We start from the raw sequence: 20,791 nt of genomic DNA on the forward strand, positions 1-20,791 counted from the left end.
ATGTATATATGACTGAAAAAATACGAATTATTAGGCATTGGCTTACACAATTATGGCGGTCTCCACGAGGCTGTCTTCCTGACAAGTGTTGGAGCCCGAAGTCCAGAAGCAGATGGGAGGGAAGCTCGTGTGAGCAGGGGCTGGAACCCCGCGTGGGCAGGTGGAAACCCACATCCTTTTTTGTTCCCTCTGGCCTTGCTGCTGCGGGTATTCTGCAGAAGCTGAGGCCCTGTGTCATGTTGTTGAACACGTATACACCTGGCCCAGGGTGCAGGGAAACTGAAGGAAGATTTGGGGGATGGATGGTAATGGCAGGCCCGGAGCTGTTTCATCTCAACGGAGCGACTCAGCAGACCAGCAGCGAGCTTTTGCCACACTACAAACTGGAGGCCGCTACTATGCCTCCTTCCAACTCTCGTGAGAGAATATTCCTTGGAGTCTGTCCTAACCTGAAACACACGAGAAAAAGGAATTCTGGGAAATGTAGTTCAGCCTGGCCAAGTAGGCACATTACAAAGCCATCACTATAAGCTTTGAGTGAAGCCTCACTGAGGCCTCACGGCCCGCATCTCAGGAAGTGAGTCTGGTCTTTAAATCAATACCATGCTCCCCCTCCTCTCCTCCCCTCAGCTGTTTTCTGCTTCTCTTAGCGGATCCCGGCTTTTGATACTCCAAGTCCTCTGAGAAGCAGACACCCAGATTGGTTAAAGGTGCAAGAAATTTATTAGGGGAAAAAACTGTGAAAGAAAACGTGGAGAAAGCCAATAGGGGCTTGAAAAGACAGTGAGGCAAGTCTGACCCCAGAGAAGGAAGAAATGAAGAGTGGGTAGAAGTGACTTAGACTGCAATCCAATTCTACGGAAAGTTCGGCAAAGCTTCCTGTCTGAAGAGTCCCGCATTTCCCACAGGCAGTCCAGCCTTAGTAACCCTGCTGTGCCTAGCCACCCCAGAGCAGCCTTGGGAAGTGCAGCCTGCAGGGAACCCTGGAGATGGATTTCGGAGCACAACCGCCCGGCCCTCGGTTAACTGCACTCCCGGCAGTAGAAGATTTGAAGGGCCACTCTCATGGCTGCTGCGCTGCCTCATTCTCATTTGTTGCTCAGATCAGGGCTCAGACTCAGCCCGTCTTCCTCTTTTGGAGTGTGAAAAATAACTAAGGCCAGGAGCCTTCTTGAGGTACCTCTTCTGTCCAGTGACTGGTTTCTGTTCAGTCAGGACAAGCTTTATCAGGAGTAGATGGTGGGGATGCTTGGAGGTGAAGGCTGTTCCGGGGTGTCTACAGGCAAGCAGGTGGAGTTGCTGTTTGCCCAGGCAATTAGACTAACCTTAGGGCACTTCATGAAAAGTGTTTGGCTAAGTATTAAACAGTCCTGATTCCTGGGATTTATTACACATGTCTTAAGAATAAAACAAAACAAAACTAATGAAGCATTTGGCTGTGAAGGGGGAAGTGTGGGATTTGCTAACGATAGGGATTCAGAAAATACAGGTCGAAGCATTTTCTTCAGTCTTTTATTCCTATTCTCTTGAGAAATCAAATGTAAGCCTCTGTAACAAATGAACGTAATGAATGGAAATAATTTTTGCCTAGGCAATGAAAAGTTGAGGACTGTTAAATTGTTAACTCCTGGAAGGCAAGGGTTGTTTTTCTGAAGCTGTGTGACATTTAGTGGGTGTGGTACAGAGCAGGACTTGGTTGCTCTTTGGTGGTGAGTCCATTGGGATTTGAGCTTTCTTTCCATGGCTGCGTAACAGCAAAAATAAATAAATTCACATTGATCATGTTGGGGCTGGGGTGGGTGGAACGAGGCGTGGCCCTTACCACATCCTGTTATCGCTAATCTCATGTTTATAGCAAGCAAACTCAAATTTTGCAGTAAGTGTAAATTGCACTTATGCTATTCTTTTTCTGTGATGCTCACCAGAGGAGTTTCTGATCAAGCATAGAGTCCTCATCATGATTACTCATCTATCTATGCAAAGTACTCATCTATGCAAAGAATGGAGTCTAAGTAGGTCTGCTGAACTTAGTTCTCAATTTCCTGGCCTTTGGGTCAAATTATGCACTTTTAATGAGCATTCATATCATTTTCTCATTGAAAATACCAGAAGTGGATTTGCTAGATCACTGAACCTTGTACTGATGTCTAATAAATATCAGAAAAAGATCATCAAGAAATAATCTCAGGCTTCCCTCGTGGCGCAGTGGTTGAGAGTCCGCCTGCCGATGCAGGAGACACGGGTTCGTGCCCCGGTCCGGGAAGATCCCACATGCCGCGGAGCGGCTGGGCCCGTGAGCCATGGCCGCTGAGCCTGCGCGTCCGGAGCCTGTGCTCTGCAACGGGAGAGGCCACAACAGTGAGAGGCCCGCGTACCACAAAAAAAAAAAAAAAAAAAAAAAAGGGAGGCAGAGGGAGATCTGACGGATGATACAGAGAGGAGAAGGCGATGTGAAGACAACAGAGAGAGATTTGAAGATGTTGGCCTTCACAGTTGGAATGACATAACCACAAGCCAAAGCATGCTGGAGGCACCAGTAGCTGAAAGAGGCAAGGAACGATCCTCCCCTAAAGCCTCAGGAGGGAGTGTGGCCCTGCTGATACCTTGATCTCCGACTCCCAACCTCCAGAACTCTGAGACAGTACCTTAGTGTCCTTCTTAGCCACCCAGTTTGTGGTCATTTGTTCCAGCAGCTCCAGAAAACGAATCGCACCACCTCTCACCCTCATCACATCAGCCTCACAACTGACTTCTTGGGAGTCTAGTTCTTGCCTCTCGAGCCCACCCTGCACACTTAATTTTCCTTAACTCCTCTGCATGGGTTTCAAAACTTTCTATAATCTGGTCCTCTCTCCAACCAGTGCAGCTTTAGTTTCCATTAGTAATAATAACAGTAATGATAACAACCACTCGAGTGCTTTGTTTTGCTGAGCACTTTATAGAGAGTATTACACTCCACCCTTGCAACAACTGCACTGAGGTGGGCATTATTATCCTTACTTTACGGATGGGGAAACTGAGGCCCAAAGAAGTTAAAGAGCTGCCGGTCTGAGCAACATGTTCTTGCTCCCAGCCACAGGCTTTAGTGCTCAGTGTGTGTCCGCCGGCTACGACACTAGCAGGGCTGTCTGAGACCCTTGTTCTCTCATCTGCTTGTGTAAAACTCACCATCCTTCCAGACTCCACGTGTGTACCACCTTCTCCACGAGCCTCTCTTGCATACCCATCTGTCACCTGCCTCTGAACGCCTTGTAAATTGTAGGCAGAATCTGTTTCACAGACTGTAGAAATTAGATTCTGCTTTGTGTTTTTAAAAATTCAAAACATTATTGGAAAAGAATATACCATGTAGAGGAAGATTAAAAAAAACAAAAACAAATCCCAAGTACCCTACTCAGTGGTTCCTGATTCTGAGGAAGCACTGATTCTTGTTACTGAGATTTCTCCCTAATTTTAAATAGAATTAACTCACGTGTTTTTGGTAACGTGTCCAGTTAAAACTTCTCTGGGCTGTGTAGGTACACTGATGGCATTATCTAGAAAATCTGATTTCCATGTAGCCTCTACGTAGGCATTCTGTCCATCTACAGCAGCACTGTCTGTCTAGTGGAAATCCACTCTGAGCAACAAATGCAAGCCACTCATGTAATTTTAAAATTTTCTAAAGTGACTGTATTTAAAAAGAAACAAGTGAAATTAACTTTATCTTATTTAACCCAATAGTGTATTTTGCTTAACTCAATATATCCAAAATATTATCATTTCAACATGTAATCAACATAAAAATTATTGAGACATCTTTTTTTTGTACTGTCTTCAAAATATGGAGTGTAATTTATACTCACACCACCTGGAAACATGGGCTAGCTGAATTTCAGGTGTCCAACAGCTGCATATCTGATAATGCAGGTCTGGAGTTACAACCTTTTAGAAGACCACATTTCCAAGTTCTGGTCTTCTGTGAAATATCTAATTTCAACTCAACAAAACAAGATGTCTTTTCTTGATGTCTAAAGTATTTTCTATTCCCTGTAAAAAACTTGGAAAATGCAGAAAATTACAGAGAAGAAAATAAAACTCCCCAGTATTCCAACATTCCAGGTTTTTTTTCCTAAGCATAACTAAAAATATATAGATTTTAAAAATTAGAAGCATTCTGTTATACTATTTTGCAATGTTCTAGCTCAGAAACCTAGCCATCCCCTGAAGTTATCAGGTTGTCCCATGTATGTTGGTTTCCTCTCTAAGTAGATTTTAAATCCAGAAGACAAAGGTCATGTTTCACACCGTTTCTACGTACCCCAGAGAATATGATTGAGAACATGAAACTCAATCAATAATCAGTTGACTTGACTGGAAAAATGTTAATTAATCAACAAATATTGAGTGGGAGTGGCTTCTCTGACCTCGTAGTTAGCAATAAACTGGATTTGAGAGTTGGACAAACCCGACAGTACACCTCACTTTGGTCTGGAATCACCCTCTGAACTTGGAGACGAGATCTTGCTACTTGGCTAGTGGCTAAATATGGGGTGATCCATTAATGCTCCCTCAGCCTTGTTTTTTCCAATGGTATAGATGAGAAACATGTGCTTACTGACCTTATTAATTCTCTCAACTTTCCCAGGGTCATGTGAGACCCAAATGAGATCATGTTCGAATGACATCATACATACAACAGCACTCTACAGAATAAGGAGGTGTGTTGTCATTCCTCTCTCTAACCTTGCTACGCTGTGTGAACTGTGCTCTGAATATGCTTAAAATTTGTCCCCAGCCATTGACTGCATCCACTTCTTGGTAATACTATCTAAGATTGTAGACTTCGAATGACTAGTATACGTATTAGTTTTAAATCATTACTTTTTAATAATATGTAGCTTCTCCTAGAATTTTAACCATATTCACACCAATTTTAAATTTTTTAGTAATTGGTACTCACTGCTAGTCATTAGTCCCCTTTAATCGTGACTTTCTTATTCAAATTTTAAAATTCTTTACATTGTGAATATCCCAAGCAACTGTTTTAGAAAATACGGGGCGTGCTAAGTCTTCTAGCTCGTTGATGTCTGAAATGTCTGAAGTATAAATGTTTTTTATATTGGGGTTGACAGATAAAATACAGGACACTCAGTTAAATTTGAATTTCAGATAAACATTAAACATGTTTTTAGTATGTGTGTCCCTAATACTGCATAGAACATAGTTATACTAAAAACATATTGTTTATCTGAAATTCAAATTTAATTTGAGTGTCCTGTGTTTTTATTTGTTAAATCTGGCAACCCTACTGTTTTGTTTTTGTTGTTTTTGTTGTTTTTTGGACTGAGTATAGAATTCTTGGGCTATAGCTTTTCCTGTCAAAATTCTGAGAATGATGCACCATTATCTTCTGTTACTGTGGAGTCTGATTTCTGTTCTTCTTTGGGCAAGCTTTCTTTTTTCTTCCCCCCCTTCTGAATGCCTATAGGGAATTTTCTTTATTTTCATAATATAAAGTATTTTTGAGGACATGTAGGAATTTGGGGGCATTAATTAAGGCTCTTATATGGTTTCTGAGACTCCTGAAATTATGTTGCATATCTGGTAGATAACCTTTCTGATTTATTTTAAACTTTCCTACCCCCCACCCTCTCTGTACGAATCTGAACTTTTTGAGGGTGTCAGCTGTGTATCTGTAGCACTGAATCTGTAATCCGCAGAGCAGCGAGGGGGAGTTGAAGGAATGTTGGCTAAAAGATCAAATGAACGAATAGGGGCTGAACTTTAGGACCAGCCACACATTTTTCAAAGTCTCATGCACAGTGCAGCTAAGTCAATGCACAGTAGTTATTGAGCAATATGAAGTGAACTGACGACAGTTCTCTGACATAAGGAACACCCTCAAGAATGAAGGAATGGACGTTGGTTTCAAGGAAAGGGGAGATTAAAATAGGTCTCAATTCCCGGTAAGGGGAATATGATGCAGAAAAAAATTTAATTAAGAATTGTAGGCTAATAAGCTTTTACTTATTCAGAAGCAGAGTGAAACTCATGTTTCATTTTGTCACCCTTGCTGAGAGGCCCAGAAGCATGAGAAAATAATTTTTCCCACTTTCCAGCAAATGACAATAAGTTGCCCCCTGCTGTTGAGAAGCGCAACATTCCAGCATTTGATGGAGGCAAGAGGCCAGTGAGAGCCCTGGGATTCAGTCCAGACAGACTGCCCCAAAAAAGGAGGGGGAAGGGTGACTGACTTATGAGCCCATCAGTATATTGGGGAGGGAACGAAATTCCCTTTGACGTAAAGGCTGCAACCCTGAGTTGGAGACCTGATTCCTACCTAGTCTCAAAACTTCTCTAAAACCAAATCATAGCTGAACTTGGCTGTGGAGCTCAGCTCTGAGGTCCTCGTCTTCCAAAGGGTGAAGAGCTCAGCATCCTTCACTCCATTGCCATCTCTCCCTGCATTTCCCTAATTGAAGCAAATAATTCACATATGTCAAGCCGCGCTGTAGGTGCCGTGAATAAGATTTTCCTTGACTGCCTGTACTTCAGCACAACTCCATTTCCTTTAAGGCAATAAAAGTAAATATTCTTTAAATTATCAAGTCCTAGCTGTTAACCTCAGTCAGATTTAAGGCGACTCTAATTTCATTCCCAATTGCCTTACATTCCTTCATCTGCTTATCATTTTTTCAGTCGTGTGAGTCTCCCATGGCATCTGGTTTCCCATGAGATGCTATTCTTTATGAATTAAGCTCCCAGTTTCCTAGAATTCTACCCTGGAGTCATTTTCTTAACCTGAGCTTGAACTCAGCACCATGTTGGATGCAACCCCGTAGGTAGTGGTTGCTACCCCGAGAAGGTCCCAAGTCTCTCTCCTAATTAAAAAGGTTGAGTGACTCCAAGGGCCCAGATGGAAGGTTCTCTCATTCCTAGAGCTATATCACTGCTACCTGATAAAATACGATAAGATCAGGTCCTTGAACAGCACCATTGCCAGTTAGTGAATTTGAGTATGGGAATGTCACATTAGAGGTTTTCAATAGGCGTACACATGTACGTAAGCCAATATATAGGCATGTAATATAACATTCATAGCTATGAGTTACAAATCATGGAAATGAGCTGTACAACTAGAGAAACTGGATCAGACCCAGTATGGTATCTTCTCTTGCCTCTAGAGATTTGCCTTGATCAGAACCAAAGTCTTGGCATTTTTAACCATTTATCGATACTCTCTGGCTGTTTTCTTGAATTAAGAGATTTGATTCCTGTGAGATGCGGGAGGGGACAAAGAATGCACTGGTGTCTGCCAGCTTGAAGATGTTCTGCAATGTTTAGGAGAACCTCTTTCGTAGTGCTGGAGGGCAAAGAGGCTATTTCTGACTCATAGGACTAAATCTTGCTTGCGTGCAACATCATTTAAAGTGTGGTATTTTACCACGCAATTCCAGGTCATGGAGGACCCATTATTCTATGCCTGCTATCTTGAAGGGCATGGCCCAGCTGTTAATGACACCATGAATATCCATCAAGGTAGGTCAAGGAGATGGCTCTGACATTAAGAGGTAAACGTCATCTTTAATGGATTTGACTGTGGTTACTGTAAGCAGGCACCGCAAAGTAACATAAATACACAGGACAAAATACGTATAGATGAGTTCTGTAATTCCCTTACCATATTAAGTGGAATAAGTAATTTGCCACCCGATTAGAAGTGGGAGAAAATGTGCCCCAGACCACTTTAGCATTGACTGTTACCTCTCTTCCCATTCCATTCCCCATGATTGATCCTGTTGAATACAAAATACTTGAGGAACAGAAAACTAATGAATTTGAGGGAAATGTCATATGGGTTTTTTATTCTAAGAATCATTGCATAAGGTACTGAAGAATCTTTTTGAAGAGGAGAAGGTGGATGATTCTAATAAGGTTAATTCTTAAAACCAGGACTTGAACAGAAGAGACTGGACAGGCTAAGAGAAAGGAGCTGGGCCTGGGGTGGTCCAGAAAAGGTTATCACTTATGGCAAAGTCACTATATACCACACTGATGGAAGAGAAGCCTGGCTAAAGGGAGATGCCATGCAATATCTGATGTCAGACTGTGCAAGAGGGCTCATATGCAAAGCAAGTTCTGGATATGCAGGTCAGGTTTGAAGGACTGAAATATGATGGGGCACCACGGGAAACCAAACTGTCTGGACTTGGCTCTTTAGCAGAGGATATGCCCTGACATGAGGGGACAATTTGGTGGCAGTAAGCAAGGACCTGCAAGGGAACTAAGGACATCAGGGTAGAATCCAGGCATGCAATGTGCATTTTAGGAATCCACACAATAAATGATTGGGTAGGAGAGAGACATAGTCAGACAGAAAATGCTTGAGCTCCAGGAATAGTGCCCAGACACAGGTACCTAGGCAGAGAGACAGAACCCTATTACATAAAAACTGGGAAGGACCAACAGCAGTATGATAATAGTACCAATGGCTACAACCTTAATCAACATGAATAACCATAGCTAACATGTACTGAGTAATTACCATGTAATGGGCTAAGTGCTTGACCCTTCCATGTTTTCTATCCTTATTTAACAGAGGAGAAAATAGAGAGACGAAGTACACGTTCAAGGTGATGCAGTGCTAAGTGTCAGAGCTGGGATTTGAACCCAGATCTGTCTTATTCCCAAGCTCACGAGCTTCCCCCTCTTCAGGGTGGCTCCTGATAAAAGTTCCCTCCCTGAGGTTCTGGGGGAGGCCTGGGCCCATAGCAGAGATAGCTCAGGGGGACATCAAAAGCAGATCAGTGCTCTTCCCAAAATTAACATAAATAAATATCAATCTTGGTTATGTAAAGAAGACTAATCTAAAAAAAAAAAACCCTGAAAAGTAATCACTCCACCATGCTCAACATTGGTGAAGATCTTTATGGAAATCTATTTCTGTTTTGAGGATATACATAATACAATTAAAATGTGAAGTGATATGGCTGGGGACCACAGGATGGGATGGGAACACTCATATACCATTTGTTGTGGGTTGAATTGTGTCCTCTCAAAAGGCATGTTGAGGTCCTGATACCCAAGAACCTGTGAATGGGGTCAGATTTGGAAATAGAGTCTTTGCAGACGCAATCAAGTTAAGATGAGGTTATATTGAATTAGGGTGGACGACAAAAGACTGGTGTCCTTACAAGGAAAGACACATTTGGAGACACACGGATACATAGGGAGGAAAGCCATGTGAAGATGGAGGCTGAGATTGGAATTACGCTGCCATTAACCAAGGAACGCCAAGAACTGCTGACCATCATCAGAAGCGAGAAGAGGCAAGGCAGTATTCTTCCCTGGAGCCTTCACAGGGAAAAGGCTGTGTCAAAACCCTGATTTTGGACTCTGACTTCCAGAATTAGGAGAGAATAAATTTCTGTTGTTTTAAGCCGCCCAACTTGTGGTAGTTTGTTACTGCATCCCTGATGGGCAAAGGTGAATTGATAAAATCTTCTTGAAAATAATTCAACAAATGTATCAAGACTTTAAAAATTCCTCTTCTCACGAGTCCTATTTCTACTAAACTATCCTAAAATACTGTTTATAGATTGAGATACATGAAAGATTTATTCACAATTGTTGCATTATGTATAATATTTTTCAAAAGGAAACAACCTAATAGCTCATAAGAAGGAATGATTAAATAGACTATGGTATATCCATAGGATAAAATGTTATACAACCATTAAGACATTTTAATGATTTTTAGTAACATGGAAAAATATCTAAGTTATAATGTTAAATGAAAAAAATCAGGGAAGAGAATATTCAAATCAATATGATGATAACTCACTAAAATATGCATGGCAAATAACTGGAAGGAAATATATCAAAAGATTAATGGTGATTATCTTTGGGTTTTGGGACTATGAGTGACATTTTTTTCTTTATGTCTTTTGGTATTTAAAATTGTCTAGGACTTCCCTGGTGGCGCAGTGGTTAAGAATCCGCTTGCTGGGCTTCCCTGGTGGCGCAGTGGTTGAGAGTCCGCCTGCCGATGCAGGGGACACGGGTTCGTGCCCCGGTCCGGGAAGATCCCACATGCCGCGGAGCGGCTGGGCCCGTGAGCCATGGCCGCTGAGCCTGCGAGTCCGGAGCCTGTGCTCCACAATGGGAGAGGCCACAACAGTGAGAGGCCCACGTACCGCAAAAAAAAAAAAAAAAAAGAATCCGCCTGCCAGTGCAGAGGATACAGGTTTCAGCCCTGGTCTGGGAAGATCCTACATGCCGCAGAGCAACTAAGCCTGGGTGCCACAACTACTGAGCCTGCATGCCACAACTACTGACACCCGCACACCTAGAGCCCGTGCTCTGCAACAAGAGAAGCCACTGCAATGAGAAGCCCACGCACCACAACGAAGAGAAGCCCCTGCTCGCTGCAACTAGAGAAAGCCCCCGTGCAGCAACGAAGACCCAATGCAGCCAAAAATAAAATATAAAGAAATAAATAAATTTATTTATAAAACGGTCTATAATGAGCATATATTACTTTGTCTAATGAGAAAAAAGAACTTATAAAAAAAGTTAGAGGAATTTTTATTAGAGGGTTTGCAAACGAAGCAACTGACAAAGGATTAATTTCCAAAATATACAAGCAGCTCATGCAGCTCAGTATCAAAAAAACAAACAACCCAATCCAAAAATGGGCAGAATATCTAAATAGACATTTCTCCAAAGAAGATATACAGATTGCCAACAAACACATGAAAGGATGCTCAACATCATTAATCATTAGAGAAATGCAAATCAAAACTACAATGAGGTATCGCCTCACACGGGTCAGAATGGCCATCATCAAAAAATCTACAAACAATAAATGCTGGAAAGGGTGTGGAGAAAAGGGAACCCTCTTGCACTGTTGGTGGGAATGTAAATTGATACAGCCACTACGGAGAACAGTATGGAGGTTCCTTAAAAAACTCAAAATAGAACTACCATATGACCCAGCAATCCCACTACTGGGCATATACCCTGAGAAAACCGTAATTCATAAAGAGTCATGTACCACAATGTTCACTGCAGCTCTATTTACAATAGCCAGGACATGGAAGCAACCTAAGTGTCCATCGATAGATAAATGGATATGGAAGATGTGGCACATATATACAATGGAATATTACTCAGCCATAAAAAGAAATGAAATTGAGTTATTTGTAGTGAGGTGGATGGACCTAGAGTCTGTCATACAGGTTTAAGTAAGTCAGAAAGAGAAAAACAAATACTATATGCAAACACATATATATGGAATCTAAAAAAAAAAAGTTCTGATGAACCTAAGGGCAGGACAGGAATAAAGACACAGACATGGAGAATGGGCTTGAGGACACGGGGAGGGGGACGGGCAAGCTGGGACAAAGTGAGAGAGTGGCATTGACATAAATACACTACCAAATGTAAAATAGCTAGTGGGAAACAGCTACATAGCACAGGCAGATCAGCTCCGTGCTTTGTGAGCATCTAGAGGGGTGGGATAGGGAGGATGGGAGGGAGATGCAAGAGGGAGGAGATATGGGGATGTACGTATATGTATAGCTGATTCACTTTGTTATACAGCAGAAACTAACACAACATTGTAAAGCAACTATACTCCAATAAAGATGTTAAAAAAAGAAAAAGAAAAGGAGATGTCAATTGAAAAGTCATGTACAAAGACTGGAAATCTGTTATTATTATTTACCCTGATGCTATACGATGGGGTAGATACTTTTTAATGTCATCAGTGTTAATGATGCTTATATTCACACAGAGGTCGATAGCACAGTCCAGGGCTTACAATTTGCAAAACATTCTCATCTGACATCTGTTATCTCATTTGATTCTTAAAGTTTGCAAAACGTTTTCATTCCACACGTACTGTCTCATTTGATAAGTTTAAACAAGTCTGTAAAGAGTAGGCACTGTTACGCTTATTTTGTGGAGGGTGCTGAATCCTGAGATGCTGGTAGAACTGAGATAGAATACGACGAGCTGAGAACTACCGAACGGGCAGGCTCTCCTGCACCAGGGGAAGAGAGCAGGACCAGGGAGGCCCCAGGTGGCCTGAGTGTGACCTGGGCTCTGCCTCTCACTGACGCCAGCTTCCACCCGGTAGGCCCCAGCTCCCTCACCTACAGAATAATCAGATGCCCGGAAGAGCTCTTCTGGCTCTAAAATCCTAGGATCCTAAAACCCTTGAGGTTTGGAGAGATGGAGATTCGCATTGCAGTCTTTAACTTTTTGATCCCCCTGATTTCTTCCTAGAGATGAGATAATGGTATAAATTTAAAATATGCCCTCTCTCACTCTCTCTCCATTTCTGCCCCAAGCAGAAATCCCTGGGCTATCCTCTTTATCTCTTTGTGAATGATAAGTAAGAGAACTCCATGGCTGTGGACTTCGTACTTTTCCAGCTGACCCCTCTTATGCACAGAGGCTATGGAAACATTGACACATTCATAGCCAATGGTTTATTTATTACAGTGTCTCAGTGACGGGGTGGAGGGCCATGATGAAATAGGCTCCCAGCCTCTCTCTACTCCCTCGGACCTGACATCTTCTCATCAGACAGCGCTTCCCCAGTGTGGCTGTCTCTTCTCTCCTGTCTCCTGTTACCCAAATAACATAATCATAAAATTGAGAGACTGGAGAACAGCTCGGTAAGTCAGCTCATCTAGCTCTTGGGCTGGGGTAAGGATCACTCCTAAATCACCCCAGCTTTCTGCCCTTATTGAAGCTCTCTTCATTTAATAACCGATTCGAGGGCCAGAGGAAAAGGTATCAGAATATAAAGCAAAGGTTCAACTTTCCACATCCCATTTGTGTTTGAGTATAAATTATAAAGGGCACTTTAATTCTGCGTCCCAGTTTTCAGCAGTACAGGGACTCTAATGGATTCATCTGAAATTACATTAGCTCCAGCCCCATCATTCTTGCTCTGTTTCACAAGCTTGCCTGGAGGAGGCTGATAAATTGAGTCCTGCCAATCACATCACTCGACTGCCTCAGGGGAAACTTGGAGGGCTTCTCTCAAACCTTAGTATTCATTCATAAACATTTATTAAGTGCTTACTAAGTGCAAGGTGAAATCAAGGCCTTTATTTTTCCTTCCTCCATTCTTCCTTCCCTTCCTTCTTTCCTTAGAAAACTGTTGTTTGAGCCCCTACTTAGAGTGTGACAGATGCCGCGAAGATACAGTGATGAATTACAGACCGTCACTGCCAAGGAGGAGTTCACAGTAGTTGGGGGCAGGAGAGAGGGTGGCCCTCATTAGCCGTGAGATCTTGTGATAGGACATGTCACTTCTCTGAGTTATTTTCTTACTTGTAACATATAGATAATTATTCCCTTCTTAAAGGGTGGACATGAAGATTAAAGATTATCATGCATGTAAAGCATCTAATAAAAAATCTGGGTCATACTAGTTGTCAGTAAATATTGGTTTCCTTCTGTCTCTGGTAATTACAATATAACATGGCAAGTGTTAGGATAATCAGAATTGTATATTCCTGGAGCAAGAGAGAGGACCTGGGCTCTGAGCCTCCACCTACCCAGGGGCACAGTGAGCGTGGTGGTGGGATAGGCGAGACATGGGGCACTGATGTCATGGGTTATGGGAGTTTGCTAAGTTTCCTGGGGTCACAGGGTGCTAATGTCATGGGTTATGGGAATTTGATAAGCTTCCTGGGCCATAGGGTGCTAATGTCATGGGTTATGGGAATTTGATACGCTTCCTGGGCCATAGGGTGCTAATGTCATGGGTTATGGGGGTTCAATGAGCCTCCTGGGACAGACAATAACTCCATGGAGAAATTGGCTGAGGCTTTGGTCTCATGCTAAGATTTATAAGCAATTTACTCCCTGGTGTTGCACTTGATAAAGAAGGAACTCACCCTGAGGAGAGAGTTGAAACGTACAGTCTGGTTTGGGATACTGGCAAGGAAGAATGCTTTTGAGGGTGGTGGTCAAAGTGTCTTCTGGTCTCACCTCCTGAGTTTGTCAGGTGCCTTGTGAATGCGTGAGCTGTCAGGAAGCAAACAAGCAAATTAAAGGAAAAGACTCGAATCACAAGAGGTGCCACTAGAAACTCCCTTTTGTGGTCTAACAGGTTTTAGCATGAGTTGGAGGAGGACAGTTGTGCTCTGACACAAGCATGGTTGCAGACCAAACTAATACCAGTGAGGCTGGAGAAGGCAGGGACCACAGGACACCATCTGTGTAAGGAAAGAGACACCAATCTTTGCACAGACCAAGGAGCCAGAGATGGAGCCTCTGGGTAACAGGGAAAGAGAAATGTGGATGCAGAAGACCATCATGGGTGTTTGGCAATACATGTGGACACATTAGGGATTTCTGAAACACAAGGAAGGTACTTGAACTTGACAAGCCATTGTAATACTTGTCACGGCTCCAGTCACTTCTGAGTGCTCTGTGCTTGTAACCCCTATGATCATAACTGTGTGCCTGACCCGAGGGAAGCATTTTCAAGGGTTTCCAGGGGCCTCTGAGGTCAGAGTCTCAGTTGTTGAGTATGAATGTGAGATAGAGAGATATCTGGCAACCGGTAGAGCCGCAGATATGGATGGCTCCAGAGCGAGGTAGAAAAAGTAGAATGAGCTTCATGAACTCTAGCTACTGTGGGACAAAAAGACGACTCAGCTCCCTTCGGTTCCCGAACGAACTCTCAACTCCAGTCTCTGTACGACCTCGCTGTACTCTTTTCAGTTCTCCATGGGTTTGCTTCTTCGGCCTGGAAAGCTGTTAAGAATCATTGTATCATTAGCCTTAAAAACACTCACCTACAGAGAGTTCGTCCCAGCTGCAAATGCCTAACTTTCATTGGTAGGAAACATTCACTGAGTCTACCCGTATTCTTCCCTTGTTCCTCCAGGCTGCCAAGGCCCAGGGAAATCTGGGTTACATATAAAAGTTCTAGGTACCAAAGAGATCTGCCTGCTTGAGGGGTCCATTAGGAAGGCTCTCAAAGAAGGTTTCATTTTCGACAAGCCTGATAGGGGATGCTATTTTGGATAGGGGTAAAGAGAGATGGGACACGCTCCCAGTAAAGGCAAGGCTCTGGCGCGTGCAAAGGCACCGAGGTATCAATGGTCATGTCATGGGGAGAAAGATTTGTTCTGTGTGTCCTGGGGGCACAGTGGGAGTGAGGTGGGTTGGACCAGACTGTGAAAGGCCCTGAACACACGGGTTTTATTCTGAAGGTAGTGTGACACCATTGGTGGCTTTTAGCCAGAGAAGTCACGTGACTAGTTTTCCGTTTGACAAGGTAACCTTGGCAGCAGCGAGGAGGACCAGTTGGTGGTGGTGGTGGCCCCATGTAGATGGCAGGAAGACACCTGGAGGCTAATGAAACAATTCAGGTAGAACAGGATGAGCACCTGAAATGAGAGGTGTCAGCGGAGGGCGAAGAGGATGAAGCCTGGGGGAGATTTAGAAAGTAGTGATGACATGACTTCATGAATGACTGCACGCTGGGGGCCTGGGTGGGGCAGCAGAAAGCAGATGGAGGCCACTAGGGAAGGATGACTCCAGGCTACTCTGTAGGGCAGCAGGAGCACAGTGGTGCTGTAGATGGAAGTAAACATTGCAGGAGGAAGAACAAGTTTTGAGGGAAAGGTTGATCTCAGTTTGGGAAACACTGAGTTGGAGATGCTTCTAGGATACCACAATAGAGATGCCGACAGCAGTAGGAAATACCATCCTAGGATTCAGGAGAAAGCTGGAAGTGCGAGATGTGGATTTGGGAGCCATCAGTCTGTATGTGGTTTAAGTTACGGGAAAACACGAGATCATCAGGGAAGAGTACTGTGATGGTGATCGGACAAGAGGTTCTAGGCTAAAATTGATCGAGAGGAGTATAAGAGGTGGTGGCCTGAATCTATAAGACCCACTGAATTGAAGAAGAGTAAAGGATAAAGGCAAGTTGAACTATTTCAGCCTGGAATTCAGAAGGTTGAGCCCTTAGCCCTGCAGGTTTAGAAACCTGAGTTTATTAGTTCACACAAGGGGTGAGCTGATCAAGATCTTAGGGTTTAATTCATATAACCAACCTCAAAGCAATCTGCTTTCCAAACTAGAATGGGGTTCTATTAATTCACAAGGGAAAATGCAAAGAAGCACAAAAGTTGTCAGGTACTGATTAAACGATACACATTTCCAACTCTTATTGTTTTTTGTGCCGTCTTGCTGCAAGATGGAGGTCATTCTATTATAAAACTAATACTTACTGTCTTCAACAGTATTCTCCAAAGGGTGTCCTATAGAATAATAGTGTCACGGGAAGCTCCCTAAACTAAGTGTGGTAAAAATAAGTAAGTTAAATAAGTTTGGTAAACCTTAAATCCTTCTCTTGGATGTTCACAAAGTACGTTTGTGTTCAAAGCTGTAAGGAGCCCTAGAGTAAAGCAACCCATTATCCCTAGCCCAGCATCCCTAAGTCCTTTGCCATGGAGCTCTCTCACCCACGATACCAGCTCTCACTTCTGGCCTGGCCTCGTCTATCTGTGTAATTGATAGCTCCTCTTGAGTATGTAACAGACATCTCAAACTTAACATGTTCAGAAACAGACTCTTGGCACCTGCCTCTCAAAGCCGATTTCAAATCTTCCCCACCTTAGTCAATGGTAACTTCACTCTCCAGTTTCTTGGTCCCCAAATCTTGGAGGCACGTCTCTTTTTCTAATACTTTGCGTGCAAAAATCAGCAAATCCTATTAGCTCCATGAAAACACATCCCACATCTGACCACTTGTCACCAGTTCCACGTCAACCATCCTTGTCCAAAATCCCACCATCTTCTTCCTGGATTGTTGCGTTAGCCACTTACCTCCCCGCTTCCACCCTCACTCCCCATAATCTACCCTCCACATCGCAGCTTCTAAAACCTCAAGTCAAGTCACACCATTCCTTGGCTCAAAATTTTCCAATGTCTCTTCCCATCTCAGTCACAGTAAAAGCTGAAGAGCCTGAGATAAAAGAGGCAAAGGAAGTACCGTGTTACCATATGCTGAGATCCCTGATGGGGCCTGGCACTGTGCTAGGTGCATCGCAAAGGTCCTATCATTTAATGCCCCCAGCAGCCCTGTGCGCTTCTATGACCAGCCCACTCTACAGGCAAGGAAACTGAGGCTCAGAGAGTTTCTGTGACTCTCCAAGATTACTCAACTACAAATAGTGGTGGCAGAATTTGAGCCCACATTTTTCTGATTCCAAAGAGGATTCCTTTCCGCTCTACCAGCTGCTTATTCTAACTCTCGATATTTGATTCTACACGTCAGAGAGTGTAGAATGACAATTACAGTGGCCTGTGAGACGCTACCTAATCCGGCCCTCCATTACTTCTCTGACCTCATCTCCGACCACTTACCCCTTCTGTCACTGTGTTCCAGTCACATGGACCTCCTGTCTTATGGCCTTGGTACCTGCCTCTGCCTGAAATGCTCTTCCTCAGACATCAGCATGGCTCACTCCCTCACTTCTTTAGGGTCTCAGCTCAAATGACCACTCACTAGGCCATCTTATTTAAAATACATTTGCTTTGCGTTTCCCATAGCACTGTGAACGTGTGTGTAAGTATGTCCTTACTATCTGCCCCCTTCACCTCCCCAACCAGCACAGAAGCTCCATGAGAAGAGAGGGATTTTGACTTATTTACTGCTGTGTCCTCAACATCAGTATTTAGGAGACTATGTGGCATGCAATAAATGTTTTGTTGAAGAACTGAATAAATAAATAACTCTCATTCTTAGATCTGCAGGACACCCCTTAGGAAGCTGGTTTATCTGCTTCTGGGCAGTGATATAGAGCCTGAAAAGGCCTTAGGAAGATGGCAGCTCTAAATGCAGGTTTGCAGACATGAGCCTTTTCCAGTTAAAATATACTGCACTTAAAATTTGGTGATGGTTGGGGGGTAAAATAAGGAGTCAAAAGGACCAGAGTCAGTTGACCTGGAAGTTAACCAGCACTTAGGTTTGGCTTTGGGTGAATGCCTATATGCCTCTCAAGTAGAGATCATAACTTTGCCTTATACTTGTTTGTTTATTGTCTGTTCTTCCAGCTAGAATGACAGTGCCATGAGGGAAGAGGCTGTTTCATTCACTGCATTCCCAGTACCTAAAAAGTGCCTGACATGTAGTAGGTGCTGATTAAATATTGATCACTTATTGGTTCTTTTTCCATGCTGCCTAATAAAGACTTATTTTTGCTTCATGACTTACTCATTTGATACTTTTTACTTATGATGCTCAAAAATGTACATTTAAACATATTCATTCAGTAGTCAGTATTTATTGAGTACCTACTATGTGCTGGGAACAAAGATACAGGAATATGTGAAGTTACTATTCTGTCCCATAATGAGCCACTTAATCTCCAGGGATAGCTTGTATTTAAAAGCAGGAAATGACTGCATAAATTTTTTCCTGAAGAAAGACAAAATTAGGTCAAAATTCTGTTCTATGCAATGCTTTCTTTACTCTTGTGGAAGAGAGCAATAGAATGTACCAAATAAGTGGAAGAAATGGGGAAAAAAAAAAAAAGGGAGTATTGACTTACGTAAAAGGTCACATACTAAAGGATTTGTAAAACAAGCCAAGGAACCTGGACTTCTCACATGAAAGATGCTGGTTCTGCCTGCCCTCCCCCAGTGATGATTTGGAAGCCCATTAACCTCATTTGAACTGAGATGTAAGATAATCACCCCAAACTCGAGTCTTAATACTATCACAGGTACCACAGCTTCCCTGCTGCTGCTCAAATTTCTAAATCACCTTTAATCCATTTTACATTCAATTTGATACTTTGTTCATGATGTGCTCTGATCTTCCAGTTGTACAACACCCTTAGGAAAAAGGGATATTGTTTTTTTATGAGAAACCTAATTTTCAATGATCAGAATTAAGAAGAAAATCTCATAAACTTTTCTTCCTGAACGCACACCTATACCCTTGAGAGGACTTTAGATCATTGTGTACTCATGAAAAGAATACAATATCCTGAATGAGTCAAACCTGGAGATGCCAAATGGTGATATATGGGCTTTTTAAAGAACAGAGAACTGAGCCAAAGTTTTACTTTTGTCCATAAAGTATTGGAGGTTACCAGCATTGCAAGCGTTGCAAGAGGGGTGATGGAGTCAACAGATGTCTTCATTATGCTTGTTTACTGGATTTGGGGTGGCTGTGAGGGTGAGGAAGGGAAGTCCCCCACTGGTAACAACGTCAAGTGCATTCGTATTTGCGGCTCCCTGGCACCGTCAGTGTTGACATGCAAGAGTATAAAGGCAAACGCTTTTAAAAAAGTGGTTTCTCTTCTGATTTTTCCATAGTACTCACGGCACATTTTTGGGGATTACAAGCAAAATGACTTAATAGGACTTCAATGTCCTGAGAAACTCTTCCTTCCACCCTTGACTGCCTTTGTTTTAGTAAAGATTGTTATCAGAAAAATACCAAGAGAAGGGGCTTTTCTAACTTCTCTGTATCAAAGCTAAAAAAGTAATGGTTTAAAATAAAATAAAAAGCATATGTATATACACACACATACACATATATATATGCCTATGTATGTTTAAGACTTTACTTTTTAGAGAAGTTTTAGGTTTACAACAAAATTGAGAGGAAGGAAATCTATATTTATTAATAATAGTAGCACGTTGTATTAGGTTCCTGTGGCTACTGTAACAAGGCACCACAAATTTGGTGACTTAAAACAACAGAAATTTTGTCTCTCACTTCTAGTTTGGAGGCTAGAAGCTCTAAGTCCAGCAGGACGAACTCCCTCTGGGAACTCTAGGGGAGAATCTATTCTCTCCCTCTTCCAATGTCTGGTGACTGTCAGCGTTCCTTGACTTGTGGCCACAAGACTCCAGTCTCTGCCTCAATGGTCACATCGCCTCCTCTTCTTCTGTCTGTGTTCTCTCCCTAAGTCTTACTTATATAGGGACACTTACCACGGCATCTAGGGCCTCCCTGGATAATCCGGGATGATCTCATCTCAAGATCCTTAACTTCATTGCATCTTTTTTTCCCCAATAAGGTCACATTCACAGGTTCCTGGGATAAGGGCAAACACATATCTTTGTGGAGGGCCACCATTCAACCCACTACACGTCAAATATTTATTGTTCTCTGTGTGTGCCTTAAGTCATACTTGCTAGCAGCTACAAAGATTTTAAAATTAGCATTCTGTCCTGAAACTTCATAAATCATAACTCCTCTGGGGACAGCTGCCAAACACAAGACTAGATTAAAATTCTGAAAAGGAGAATGGTTTATAGAGGGAGTTAGAAACTCATAATCAATAGTTAGATGCGAGAAAGGAAATTAACGTTGGCTAAAATATCTTCTTCCATTTGCTTTGAAACGTGGTCTCATTCAATTCTCATTACAAATCTATTTTAAACTTTGCTTCTGTAAGTGGGGAAATAGAGGTTCAAGAAGCTGGGTAACATTCCCAAGTCCCACCAAATACTAAGAGCTGAGCCAAGATTCAAGGCCAAACTCTGGCTCTTGTCTCACCAAGAGTGCTGCTTCTCTAGCAGGACAGGGGATCTCCGGTACATCTGGTGCCTCTGAGCCAGCACATGCTTGTGTCCTCCCTCTGCTGGGCTCCCCCGGGGAGAAGAGGGTATAGAACTCTTAGGGATTTGGCAAAAGCTGGGTCCTTGGTCTAGGCTAATAATTCCTGGATTTTATATATGGACAGGAGAAGAAAGAAATACTTTTGAACAGTGGTCCTCTCTGTCGCCCACCTTTATGCATTATCAC

Source organism: Monodon monoceros, unplaced genomic scaffold (assembly GCF_005190385.1).
Source record: "Monodon monoceros isolate NGI ecotype Baffin Bay Population unplaced genomic scaffold, NGI_Narwhal_1 Super_Scaffold_3, whole genome shotgun sequence".
NCBI classification, from domain to species: Eukaryota; Metazoa; Chordata; class Mammalia; order Artiodactyla; family Monodontidae; genus Monodon; species Monodon monoceros.